Raw genomic sequence first — 14,976 nt, 5'->3', positions numbered from 1 at the left:
AAGGAGATGTACAGAGAGGAATGACAGAGAGAGAGAGAGAGAGAGACTTCGGGAGTGAAAGAGAGAGAAGAGAGATGAGAGAAAAGAGAGAGGGCAAGAGTGAATAAAAGAAAAAGGGAGGGAGAAGGGAGGATATATATAATGAATGGCCAGGGGTAAAAAGGTCCTTTGCCCACTAGCTTCTAGGATTTTCTTTTTGTTACTTTTTCTTAAATTTTCAATCTAAAAATGAATTTGAATAATGAATATATCTCTCAGAAAAGATGGGAATAAGATGAATAATAATTTTAGAACATAGATCTCAAAATTAGCTTTTCAACCATATTTTCAAAATAATTTTGGAGCGAGCGGTTGATTTATTACGGATTTTACAAGATTGCGCTCAAAGTAGAATTATAACTCAATAAAATAATTAAGAAATACATCGATCACTAAATAATTCCTTTTATCATTTTTGTAAAGTCTTTAGGACTATTTTGTAGATAATAAAAACAAATTTCACGTCTCGACCATACTCAGATAATTTTATAAAAATGAATAAAGGTTCAATATACCTTAATTAAATCAAATCAATTCCATAAAATCATTTAAAATTATCCAGATCACGTAGTCATGCATACTAATAGGAAAACACATATATTCACACATCACAACTCATAATCAATCACAAAATTTCCCTTTTTATTATTATTTCCCCTTTTTCACGTAACGGGTTGCGTCCTGTCTGACGGCCCGACGCTGAGAGTTTTCAGACACGCTTCACAATCATTCTCTTTATATCAACTGACACATCACTGGAATATAATACTCACTTAAATATTCCTATTTCACACAATAGCATATAGTTCATATTTAAACACTTTAATCCCTTTTAAGACGGGTTCCGTTCTGCCTGACAACCCGACAACACGGCTTATCCCCTACGCTGACTCATCAAACTGGAAAGGGTCATTTTATGTTCCCAGTTACTAATATACAATAAATACAATTAACCAACAAAATCATTTATACCTTAATTTAATCACATAATTTATAATTACACCACAGAATTATACTTTATTCACTTAATCATGTCGCGAAATTCCCAATCGTCACAATCTACACCCGTTAAAAGGATTCTGTCCCCAAAATCTAGCCTAAGCAAATAGATGGGGATACTTTTCTTGCATTTCACTTTCTAATTCCCAAGTTGACTCTTCTACTATAGGATTTCTCCACAACACCCTAACTAGAGGTACAACTTTATTTCTGAGCGTCCTCTCTTTTCGATCTAAGATTCGAACTGGTTGTTCCATATAAGACAAATCTTGTTGTATTTCCACTGGTTCCAATTTGATCACATGGCTTGCATCAGTATTATATTTCTTTAGAAGAGAAACGTGAAACACGTTATGAAGATGTTGCATCTACGGAGGTAACGCTAATTCATAAGCCACTTTTCTAACTTGTTTAAGTACTTCGAATGGTCCAATATACCTGGGACTCAATTTTCCTTTCTTTCCGAATCTGGATAAACCTTTCCACGGAGATATCTTTAACAACACTTTGTCTCCGATTTCGAATTGCAAATCTTTCTGATCTCGATCCGCGTACTTCTTTTGTCGATCTTGAGCAGCAATTAGCCTTTTACGAATCACTTCCACTTTCTCTTTCGTTTGTTGAATTAGCTCTGGGCCAATTAATTTACGCTCACCAACTTCATCCCACTATGTAGGGGATCTGCATTTTCTTCCGTACAACGCTTCATAAGGAGGCATGCCAATACTCGTGTGATAATTGTTGTTGTAGGAAAACTTAATCAATGGCAAATGATCATCCCAATTTCCTTTGAAATCCAATGTGCATGTTCGCAACATATCCTCAATCATTTGAATTGTCCTTTCGCTTTGTCTGTCAGTCTACGGATGATATTTCATGCTCATTTTCAATTTAGTCCCCAAATGATCATGAAACTGTTGCCAAAATCTCGAGTTAAATCTCGGATCTCTATCGGACACGATAGACACTGAAACCCTGTGATGCATCACAATCTCATCCAAAATCTTTTATTTATCGGCAAGAAATGTGATGATTTCATCAGTCGATCAACTATCACCCAAATCGCATCATGATTAGACTTGGTCTTTGGAAAACCTACCCCGAAATCCATTGTGATATGTTCCCATTTCCATTCAGGTATGTCTAGTGGTTGAAGCAATCCACTTGGTCGTTGATGTTCTGCTTTTACTCTTTGGCATGTATAGCACTTACTTATCCATTCCGCGATTTCCTTTTTCATGTTTGGCCACCAATAGTTCTCTTTTAAGTCTCTTTACACTTTCGTACTTCCAGGGTGAATTAAAAATCTTGAATTATGCGCTTCGTGCAAAATCTCATGCTTTAGCTCCATAACTTTAGGTATCCAAATGCGTGAGTTAACGCAATATATTTCCTTTTCATCCTTTTAAGCTTTAACTTCCTTTCTTGTCAACTTATCTTTCTCGTGGTTCATCACTTGTTCTTAACAATATCGGATCTTTTCCAAAATTTTAGGTTGAAATATCATTGCATAAATTGCGTCATCTCCGAATTCTAGAGTCTGCACTTCTATTTCCATCTTTTGAAACTCCTTGATCAATTCCTCTGATGAAGTTAAAATATTCAATATTTCTTTGCAGCTTAAAGCATCCGCTACCATATTCATCTTTCCAGGATGATAACTTATCGTACATTCGTAATCTTTTATCAATTCTAACCATCTTCTCTGTCTCATATTCAACTCCTTCTGAGTGAAAATATACTTTAAACTCTTATGATTCGTATAGATCTCGCACTTTTCCCCATATAAATAATGCCTCCAAATTTTAAGAGCAAACACAATCGCTGTTAATTCCAAATCATGCGTGGGATACTTCTGTTCATGCGGCTTTAGCTGCCTTGATGCATACGCTATTACTTTCCCGTGTTGCATTAACACACATCCCAGTCCTTTATACGAAGCATCGCTGAAGATCACAAACTCTCATTTTTCATCTGGTAACACCAGAACTGGGGCGGTTACCAACCGCTTCTTCAATTCTTGAAAACTTTCCTCGCACTTATATGTCCACACAAACTTCACGTTCTTCCTTGTTAACTTATTCAAATGGACAACAATCTTAGAGAAATCTTGCACAAACCTTCTATAGTATCCTTCTAATCCTGGAAAACTTCTGACCTCCGTAGGGGTCTTGGGCCTTTCCCAATTCATCACAGCTTATATCTTAGCTGGATTTACTTTAATTCATTTACTATTTACTACATGTCCAAGAAACTATACTTCCTTCAGCCAAAACTCACACTTTGAAAACATGGCATATAACTTTTCTTTTCTCAAGATTTCTAAAGAAATCCTCAAATGCTCCATATGGGCTTCCTCCGTCTTGGATTATATCAGAATATCATCGATAAACACAGTAATGAACTTATCCAAATACTGCTTGAACACTCTGTTCATAAGATCCATAAATGCGGTTGGCACGTTCGTTAAACTGAATGCCATTACCAAAAACTCATAATATCCATATCTCATTCGAAATGTTGTCTTGGGTATATCTTACACTTTAATCTTTAGTTGATGATACCCAGATCTTAAATCAATCTTATAAAAACAAGTAGCTCCTTTTAACTGATCAAACAAGTCGTCAATTCGCGGGAGAGGGTACTTATTCTTAATCGTCAACTTATTCAATTCTTGATAGTCAATGCACAACCTTATACTTCCATCTTTCTTCTTCACAAATAACACTGGTGCACCCCACGGGGATACACTTGGGCGTATTACTCTTTTATCAAATAATTCTTACAACTGCGCTGCTAACTCCTTCATCTCAACTGGCACCATTCGATAGGGAGCTTTCGATACTGGTTCCATTCCAGGAGCCAAATCAATCGTAAACTCAATCTCTCTATATGGAGGAAGTCCAGGTAATTCATCTGGAAATACATCGGGAAAATCTCTTACTACTGGAATATCCTCAATCCTTATGAATTCTTTCTCTATATTTTTGACATGAGCCAAATAAGCATCGCATCCTTCTCGTAACAATCTCCTCGTCTGAATAGCTGTTAGAAACTTCTTTTCTTGTCTTATTCCCTTGAATATCACTTTATCACCATCCTTGGTCCTTAACTTCACCTTTTTACTTTTACACTCAATTTGCGCCTCGTGGTTTGACAACTAATCCATTCCTAAGATAATGCCGAATTCTCCTAACTTAAAAGGAATTAAGTCAGCGGAAAAGTGCCGACCTTCTATAATCAACTTGATAAGTGGAATTTTATACCACTTAGTGAAAGGAATATGTCCTAAGTCCAATCATGAATTAGGATTTAGGAATAACTTTTTATGTAATCTGTTTTGATTTCATTGATATTAATAAAAAACTTGTTTTGTTTTTATTACGGGCTTTATCTATTTAAGTGTTTAAATAAGATATATCATAGTTTAGAGTAAAGCTTTTTATGGATTATGATGAGATCATAATAGTGAGACCTAAAAAATGATAACTCTAAACTTAAATAGTTCCTGGTCATAGGATTACTAACTGGTAATTAATAATCCGCAAAGATCGGTACATACTATGCTTGCTTCATTATGAAGGATGTCTGTTCTCATAGACATTTGTGTGGTGACACTATAGCTAGTATGTAGGTGCTTATTATAGAATAAGTTCACTGAACATGACTCGCACAGCTGAACAACTGATGGAGTTCACTCACGTGTCAGCAGTTGTTCACAAAGTGATAGTTGTACAAGTATCCTTAGACTTGAGGTCATCATAGTCATCTTGTGTACACTGAACTATGCTTTGGTTTAGTTCTTAGTCTCCAGGGACAATTATTAGGGCTCTACTGGGTATAGGAATTTGTACACGAAGATAGTGTATGATCAATATAGGATCTACCCCTTCCAGTGAAGGAAGCGAATGTTCAAGGCTGATCCACTTATGCTAGTTCAGGAATCTCTGGCCAGAGTGAATGAAATTAGAAAGGAGTTTCTAATTTGCATAGAACTACGCATAGTAAATGGTAAGCAAGTGATTAAATTAGATAGGCTTGACACGAGATCCATGCCTTGTATTTAATCGGGACATTATAGGGTAAAAGGAGTTTATTGTACGGTAACTATTCACTGAATAGGTTCTTGGTATTCTAAGCAGTGAATTCATTTTATCCGGATAGTCGCGATATGCTGAGAAGTATCCCTCACGATGTAGAATAAATGTGATTAATTAATTAATCATATTTAATAAATTAGAGAATTTATATAAATAATGATAAAATAGTTTTGTTATTATTTATTTCTACTACCGGCTTAATATTGAACCTACAGGGTCACACCATAAAAAGAGAATGATTTAATGGTGGATGAATTAATTAATAATGGCTAATAATTATTTATTTGTGAAATAAATAATTAATTGGAAAATTTAATAATTGATTAAATGAGATTTAATTGATTATAAATTAATTAAGAAAAGTTCTTAATATTATTAATTAAGGATTTAATTTTTGGAAATTAAATCAAGAGAGAGAATTATTTATAAAGTGTTTAGAAAAAGGATTAATAATTAAAAGGTGTTTTAATTATTAATGGGAATAATAAATGGGATAATAATAATAATAATATTTATGGGAAAATTTCAGCTGGAAATTTTGCCTATAAATACACTCTTATAGACCCTATTTTTATTTGAACCCAAGAACCCCAAAAACCCAAAAAGTTTGGAAAACTCAATTCTCTCCACCTCCTTCCTCCTCCTTAACATCGTTTTCTTGGTGGATACCGGTGGAGTGCTTCAAACTTGAGGAGCAACTACTAAGGATCTCTGATCGTTGTCTCCGAATTATTTTAAAGGTTAGATTCGATCCCTCGAATTATTATTCATGATCTGTATGCTTTTATTTGGATTTTATATGTGCGAAAGTGTTTTGTCATGCCCCCGCTGCGATTAAAATCCAACACTTAGAGCGTCTCATAACGGCTTGAATTGGTGTCTTGAACTCGAGTATTTTGTGTATATGAGGCATTTTTCTAGTATTTTTGCATTTCAGGGTATAACTTGCTTAGATAGGGTGTTTTTATCGAATAAAGCCTAAGGAAGTGCTTGGAATCAGTCTCAGGTTGATGTGCGAAGAATTCAGCAAAAACAGAAGCAAAAAATAGGAATTTTCCAGAGAGCTTGCAGGCGCCCGCCTCACGGGAGCAGGCGACCGCCTGATAGCAGGCGCCCGCCTGGAAGAAGGAGGCAGCCGCCTGGGTGCGTAAATTCAGATTATTGAATTTATTAATTCGAGTTCAATTAGACTTCTTTTAACGCTGGTTGTTTGGTTGTTTTGGGTTATTATATAAACCTTATGGGAAGACGTTTTCTTTATCGAGAGCGAAGGAAAGAAGATTGAGAAGACCGTTTTAGCACGCAACAACGAAGAAGAGGAAGCATACGTTTATCTTATGACTCTTTTAATTTGTTGTAATAGTGGATGCTAGTTTTTTTTATGCTTTGAACCTTAATACTCTGGTGATGTACTTCATTATTTATTAAGTATTTTTATTAGTTTATATCGTTGTGTTATTATCATGCTTTCATATGAACCCATGGTGACGATGAGTTCTATTATGGGCTAATCGTGATCATGGAATCATAGCGGATTTACTATGGATTTCTTTAGTTAACTGTTTAGTACCTTGGTATGTGGTGATTGTATGATATCTAGCATAGGTTGTGTTTATTCGTCTTATGTGCGTCGCGAACATATAAGATAGCCTGTTAATCTCTTATGAAGTGACAGTGAATCTTGAGATTTAGAACTTGTCATGCTAGCATAGGTTCATGGATTGTATGCATTATTAGTGGGTAACTCTAACTGTTTTACTTGCCCTGTGTAATCACCATGAATAACTTGCACTTAAATCGTTATGTTGTCAAATTCTGTAGATATATAGGGTCTCAACATAATTGATGCCTATTCAACTTCTATCTTAATTGTGGATGATTGGTAGAATGGTATTCGTACAATGAAAGTTGGCATTTATCATTTTCATGTTGTTCGATTAATATCATCACCATTACATGCTAAGGGTAATAACAATAACTATTGAATGAAGTAGTAATGAAGTCATGATCTCATGTGTGTTTAATATTGTTAATTTAAGTGTTTAATTCTCGTAGTTAATATAGTTAATCAATCTTAATTGTTATTGTCTTGACATTGAAGAATAATCATACATTGCCGGGTAAGTGTTAATTAAATATAATTAATCAGAGTCTCTGTGGGAACGAACTAGAAATCATTCTATATTACTTGTGAACGCGTATACTTGCGTGAATTATTTAGCGCATGCTTTGTTCCTAACAAGTTTTGGTGTCGCTGCCAGGGACTCAGTGTTAATTTGTTTAGTTTATGTACTTGTCATCGGTGGTCATTAAGATTCATTGATTAAGACTTGTTACTTACTGCTTCCGGTTGTGTCATCGGCCTAAAATTGATGACATTCACTCCAGAATCATTCATCCGACTATTCAGGCCAATACTTTTGAAATCAAGTCGGGCACTATTCAGATGGTGTAAAATTCTGTTTCTTTCGGAGGGGCTGCGACTGGAGATCCCAACATGCATATCAGGAATTTTGTCGAGATCTGTAGTACTTTCAAATATAATGGTGTCACTGATGAGGCTATCAAGCTGAGGCTTTTCTCATTCTCTCTGAGGGACAAAGCTAAGGACTGGTTATATTCTTTACCAGCTGGGTCCATCACTACTTGGGAAGATCTTGTTCAAAAGTTTCTGGTGAAGTTCTATCCAATGGCAAAAACTGCAGCTATGAGGAGTGCTCTTACTCAGTTTACGCAGTAACCAGGAGAATCTATGTGAAGCTTGGGAGCATTATAAGGAGATGTTGAGAAAGTGTCCACATCATGGGATGCCTGACTGGATGGTGATCACTGGTTTCTACAATGGTTTGGGGGCCCAATCTAGGCCCATGCTCGATGCAGCTTCTAGAGGTACCTTGTGGGCCAAAAGCTATACTGAGGCCTATAATCTCATTGAAACTATGAAAGCAAACGAGTATCAAAACCCAACTCAAAGGATGATGCATTGGAAGGTAGCAGGTATTCTGGAAGTTGATGCAGCTATAGCTATTACAGTGCAGCTACATGCGCTATCTATGAAGGTCGATTCTTTAGCCAACTATGGAGTAAATCAAATAGCTAGTGTATGTGAGCTTTGTGCAGGCTCTCATGCTACGGATCAGTGTTCTCTTGTTAATGAATCTGTTCAGTATGTGAACAATTTTCAGTGACTGCAGCAGCCTGTGCCCGCTACTTATCATCCTAATAACAGAAATCATCCCAATTTCAGCTGGAGCAATAATCAGAACGCTGTTCAGCAACCATATCAGCAAGCTGCAAGTAAACAGTTTAATCCACCTGGATTCCAACAACCTCAGCAATTTGCTCAAAGGCAATCATATCCACAACAAGGAGGTTTTGCTCCACCTTCTAGTGCTGATTTTGAGGAGTTAAAGCTGTTGTGCAAAAGTCAGGTTGTTTCTATCAAGACCTTGGAAAATCAAATTGGAAAAATAGCCAATGCCTTGCTCAATCGTTAACCTGGCACACTTCCCAGCGATACTGAAGTGCCAGGAAGAAAGGAAGCTAAAGAGCAAGTCAAAGATGTCACCTTAAGGTCTGGAAAAGTTGTTGATGCTGAAAAAGCAAAAGAGGTAGAAGTTGAAGTGAAGGATGAAGAAGAAAAGCAAAAGGAGAAAGAGGGGGGACCAAGGAAGACTACTGTTGAACACACTCTGCCTGAGGGTAATACAGGGGAGAAATATCTCTATCCTCCACCACCTTTTCCTAAGCGATTACAAAAACAAAAGCTGGACTAGCAATTTGGTAAGTTTCTGAAGGTATTCAAGAAACTTCACATTAACATACCTTTCGCTGAGGCTCTGGAGAAAATGCCTAGTTATGCGAAATTCGTGAAAGATATTCTTTCAAAGAAGGTGAAACTGGATGATCTTGATATCGTTGCTCTGAAAGAAGAGTGCAGTGTCGTGCTGCAGCAAAAGTTACCTCCAAAGCTTAAGGATTCAGGTAGCTTCACCATTCCTTGCACCATTGGCAAGTTGTGATTTGACAAGTGCCTTTGCGATTTGGGAGCAAACATCAATCTGATGCCGTTGTCTATCTTCAAAAAGCTAAAGTTTCCAGATCCAAAGCCCAATCTGAGGCATCGTGGAGGATGTGCTAGTAAAAGTGGACAAGCTCATCTTTCCTGCAGATTTTGTCATTCTGGATTTCGAGGAAGATAAGAAGATTCCCATAATCTTGGGAAGACCTTTCTTGGCTACAGGCCATACCTTGATAGATGTGTAAAAAGGTGAACTCACTATAAGGGTGCAAGATCAAGATGTGATATTCAATGTGTTCAATGCGATGAAATTTCCTACGGAAGATGAGGAGTGCTTCAAAGTGGATTTGGTCGATTCTGCAGTTACTTCATAACTTGATCATGTGCTAAGGTCTGATGCCTTAGAAAAAGCCTTATTAGGGGATTTTGATAGTGAAGATGATGAAGGCAATGAGCATTTACAATATTTGAATGCTTCTCATTGGAAATGAAAGCTAGACATGCCATTTGAATCTCTGAGAAATATTGATCTCAAGAATGCTGAGGGAAAGCTCAAACCATCTATTGAGGAAGCACCTACTTTGGAGCTTAAATAATTGCATGAACACTTGAGGTATGCTTTTTTAGGTGATGCATCTACTTTTCCTGTTATTATTGCATCAGACCTTTCAGGGAGTGATGAGGATAAGCTCTTGAGGATTCTGAGAGAATTCAAATCGGCCATCGGATAGACTATAGCAGATATAAAAGGGATCAGCCCTTCGTACTGTATGCATAAAATTCTGCTAGAGGAAGGTAGCAAGCCGACTGTTGAGCAACAGCGAAGGATTAACCCTATAATGAAAGAAGTGGTGAAGAAAGAAATTCTAAAATGGCTGGATACAGGAATCATATATCCTATTTCTGACAGTTCTTGGGTGAGTCCCGTGCAATGTGTACCTAAGAAAGGAGGTATTATTGTGGTAGCAAATGAGAAGAACGAGCTCATCCCCACTCGAAAAATGACAGGATGGAGGGTATGCATGGACTACAGAAATTTGAAGAAATCCACGAGGAAGGATCACTTCCCTCTTCCATTTATTGATCAGATGCTTGACAGGTTAGCTGGTCATGAGTATTATTGTCTTCTGGACGGCTATTCAGGCTACCATCAGATTTGCATTGCACCAGAAGATCAAGAGAAGACCACCTTCACTTGTCCATTTGGCACGTTTGCTTTTCGCAGAGTTTCTTTTGGCTTATGTGGTGCACCTGCCACTTTTCAGATATGCATGATGGCCATTTTCTCTGATATGATTGGAAATAATGTCGAAGTGTTCATGGATGACTTCTCTGTCTTTGGACATTCGTATGATGAATGCTTGAATAATCTCCATTTGGTACTCAAAAGGTGTGTTGAAATCAATATGGTGCTCAGTTGTGCAAAGTGTCACTTCATGGTGCAACAAGCATCATTCTTGGGCATAAGGTCTCCAATAATGGTCTTGAGGTGGATAAAGCCAAGGTGGGGTCATTGAAAATCTTCCGCCACCTATTTATGTGAAAGGAATCCGTAGCTTTCTTGGTCATGCGGGTTTTTATCGGCGTTTCATCAAGGACTTCTCTAAGATATCTAAGTCGTTGTGTAACTTGCTCGAGAAAGATGTGCCTTTCAAATTTGATGATGAATGATTGGCACAAAATGACTTATAACACTTCAAGATCACTGGAGCTTATTACGGAATCATGCTTTTATTCAACACAACAACAAATGCTTATTTAACAATACAATGAGTGAGGTCCACAAAAGACTTATGCAATTGCATCCATTTAGCGAGCGTTAGGTTAGCGGATCCCAGACTATAAAAGCCTTAGGTCACTAGGCACAAAGTCCCCTAAGAACTTAATAACTCGAATACCAAAGAGCCCACTCGTGATCAATTATGCATTAACTCTTTACTTTTTTTCTTTCTTTTTTTTTCTATTTTTTTCTCTTTGTTTTTCAAATTTCTGAGCAAGTGCGTTTCGCTCCATCTTGCTCAACCCTAGACTACTCGCATAAAAATACGAGTCGGCTACTAGCCATTTGACGCCTAGCCATAATTCACAATAAATTCCAATTTTTACTCCAATTTTTTTCTTTTCATGCCTTTTATCATTAAGAGCCTATCATAATTTCTAAGCATAATCAATAGATTAACCTCAACAACCATCAAACTATGACAACCATCTAGTCCTTAAGCATACTCTAAGACTTAGTGAAATTACAAGTGTTTCTAGAATGTATGTCAACCTACAAGACTCAATCATCACTCTAACACTATCACTACACTTGCATCAATATCACAAATCAATCGGTAAAGCAACGTAAAAGGGATCATGGTATATGCATGAGCTAAATGACATGATAAAGCTATAAAATAAAAAAAACAAAAAAAAAACTATATATGGCAAAAATATGCAATTATATGAACTAAACTATCATGAATATGCAACTACATGACACACACATAAAAATATTCCTTAACTACCACCCCCAAACTTAAAATCTTCACTGTCCCCAGTGAAGGTAGTAGAAAGAAACACAGGGTATACCTACTCGGAGAAATCATCATCATCACCCTCAGAGGGTGGAGTGTCAGGAGGCGGATAAGCAGAGTCCTCACCAAAAACGGGCCACTGGATGTCAGCTCCAAGGCCTCTGAAAGCAGTCCCAAGCGCAAGGGTGAGCTCCTGAGCGAACCTACTCTGCGACTCATACATCGCATCCATCCTCCTCGGCAGCCTCCTATACTGGGCATCAGCCATCCCAGCACCTTCCTGAGCTCTAGAAGAGCCTGCCTCATCACGACCCTGACTGGGCCTAGCCATGGTAGCACCAACGCACCAATTGCTGGACGTCCTCCTGGAAGACGATATCCCAAACCATGCTCCTCGGGCTCTCCACCTGTCCACTCATGCATCGCGTTCAGAGTCGCTGAGTCAATAGGAGCGGCCGGCATCTACAGCTGCTCGTGAGAAGGCCAATGAACTCCCACTGCTCTACACAACTTCATGACAGTCGATGCATAAGGGATGTTCATGTGCTTCCCTTCCCTTAAAAACTTCAAAATCCCTTGGTAGATGAACTCACCAAGGTCCACATAATATTTCTCATTCAAGATCCCCCATAACAACCTAGCTCGCTCAACTGTAACCTCAGGTGCATGTGAAGTAGGAAAAATATTAGCACAAATAAAGGCATTCCATGCACGGGCATATCTATTCATCGCAATCGCCGGAAAAGAACGATACTCGTTAGTTCCCATCTTGAACTTCCAAACCGTGCCCGGCTGACAGTGAGTAGCACAAATCAAACCAAAATCAAAATCCTCAGAGGTCTTCTCATTCCAATTCTCCTCCGTGGGCTTCCGCTGTCGCTGTCCAATCACACGACGAATCGTCGTGGGTTGATAATCAACTGTAAGCCCACTAACAACAGTAAACCCATTCTTGTCCGCCTTCGTGTTCGCATAAAACTCGCGAACCACACTCATTGGAACCGCCTCCGGTGACTCACAAAAAGAAATCCACCCTTTCTCCGCAATCATCGGTAACAATTCACCATCCCTCCCCGATGGTAAAAATCCCCTCTCCTTCAAAATCGGCTTAGCCAGAAGCCTAGTATACTCCTCCTCAGCAGCCCTATCCATCAAATGAGGTCTCGCAGTAGTTCCCCTCGAAGAATCAGTAGTAGGAACGGTGATGCTGCTATCAATAGTTCGGGATCTCTTAGGTGCCATTGAAACTGAGAAAAAGTGTTTAAGAGTTGTGGTATGAGTATAGGAGAGAGTTTTAAGGTTGAAAGTATATCAGAGTGTATATAGAAGGGTTGTATATATATATATAGGGTAGGAATTAGGGTTAAAATTAGAGTTGGAGTGGGTTGTGGGTTTGTATTTTGTTTTTGGGTTTTTCTGATTTTTTTGGATTTTTTTTATAAGGCAAAAAAAAAATTCTGACAGTCGGGTTCTGAGCGGCCGCCCGGCATTGCTGAGCGGACGCCCAGCCTCCTGAGCGGCCGCCCAGCAATCCTGAGCGGGCGCCCAAGGGGTCTCTGGAAAACTATTTTTCCTGCCCAATTTTTTCTGATTTTTTTTGTGGTTTTGGATAAGTTACTAACTTCTAAGGGTTCCTATAGTCACAAATCTTGGGTTGCCTCCCAAGAAGCGCTGCTTTTATATCATTAGCTTGACGTAGAGTACTTCGATCAAGTTGACAATAAAACGACACTAACCACTTCCCAGTTTTCCGTGTCCCCATATTATTGCTTCAATCGCTGACCATTAACCTTGAATGCTTGGCCCGGATCATTCTCAAAAATCTCCACCGCTCCATGTGGAAACACAGTTTTGATAATAAAAGGTCTAGACCACCTTGATTTCAACTTTCCCGGAAAAAGTCGGAGACAAGAGTTGAATAACAGAACTTGTTGCCCCGGCACGAATGACTTAGGAGATAGCTTCCTGTCGTGCCACCTTTTCACTTTTTCCTTGTACATTTTGTTGTTCTCGTACGCTTGAAGTCGAAATTCATCAAGTTCATTTAACTGAAGCATTCGCTTCTTCCCAGTTGCATCTAGATCAAGGTTCAACTTCTTCAACACCCAATAAGCCTTATGCTCAAGCTCCGCAGGTAAATGACATCCCTTACCATAAACAAGTTGAAACGGGGACATCCCAAGTGGAGTCTTGTATGCTGTTCTATAAGCCCAAACAGCTTCATCGAGCTTTAAAGCCCAATCCTTCCTTAACGGACAAACAACTTTCTCTAGAATGCTCTTAATCTCTCCATTAGACACTTCAGCTTGACCATTAGTATGCGGATGATAGGCAGTAGCAATACGATGATTCATATTGTAGCGCTGCATCATAGAAGTGAACTTACGATTGCAGAAATGCGACCCTTCATCACTTATGATTACTCGTGGCGTTCCAAACCATGTGAAAATCCGCTTATGAAGAAAATTCAACACTACCTTTGCATCATTCGTCGGTAGAGCCTTGACTTCTACCCATTTTGAGACATAATCGACTGCCAACAAGATGTACTGATTATTGCAGGATGAGACAAATGGTCCCATGCAATCGATTCCCCAAACATCAAAGACCTCGACTTCAAGCATCACATTTAACGGCATCTCATCCTTTCTCGTAAGATTCCCCACTCTTTGGCAATGATCACACCTTAAAATGAACTGATGTGCATCCTTAAACAAAGTAGGCCAGAAAAAACCTGCTTGCAGAATACGAGCTGCTGTCTTTTCTCCACCATAATGTCCACCATAAACCGTGGAGTGGCAGTCTCGTAATATCCCCTCCGTCTCACAGAATGGGATACATCTCCTGATGATCTGGTCAGCTCCTTGTCTAAACAAATACGGTTCATCCCACATGTACCACTTCACCTCATGCAGAAACTTCTTCTTTTGAACTGCATTCATATTAGGAGGCATTATATTGCTGACAAGATAGTTCACAATATCTGCGAACCATGGCTCTTCCTCCTGAACTGCGAACCACTGCTCATCCGGAAAAGATTCGTTGATCAATGTCTTATCATGTGAAGTAGAATCGGGATTCTCCAATCTAGAGAGATGGTCGGCTACTTGATTATCAGTACCTTTTCGATCCTTGATCTCTAACTTAAATTCCTGTAGCAAGAGCACCCAATGAATAAGTCTAGGCTTCGAATCCTTCTTTGAGACTAGATAGCGAATGGCAGCATGATCAGTGAATACTGTCACCTTTGTCCCAAGTAGATAAGATCGAAATTTTTCGAAAATAAAGACTTTAGCGA

At 38.5% G+C, this 14,976-nt stretch overlaps 1 non-coding gene across 1 annotated transcript; it reads right to left on the bottom strand.

Moving 5' to 3' along the window:
- Positions 1–7,841: 7,841 nt before the first annotated feature.
- Positions 7,842–7,947, bottom strand: LOC141675857 (small nucleolar RNA R71). The gene has a single exon (XR_012556486.1). It is a non-coding gene; the product is annotated as a small nucleolar RNA R71 (small nucleolar RNA).
- Positions 7,948–14,976: the final 7,029 nt, after the last annotated feature.

The sequence above is a fragment of the Apium graveolens genome, chromosome 7 (assembly GCF_009905375.1).
Source record: "Apium graveolens cultivar Ventura chromosome 7, ASM990537v1, whole genome shotgun sequence".
NCBI lineage: Eukaryota > Viridiplantae > Streptophyta > Magnoliopsida > Apiales > Apiaceae > Apium > Apium graveolens.
The sequence above is the reverse complement of the archived record's forward strand: the minus strand, read 5'-3'. Positions and strand labels throughout refer to the sequence as shown.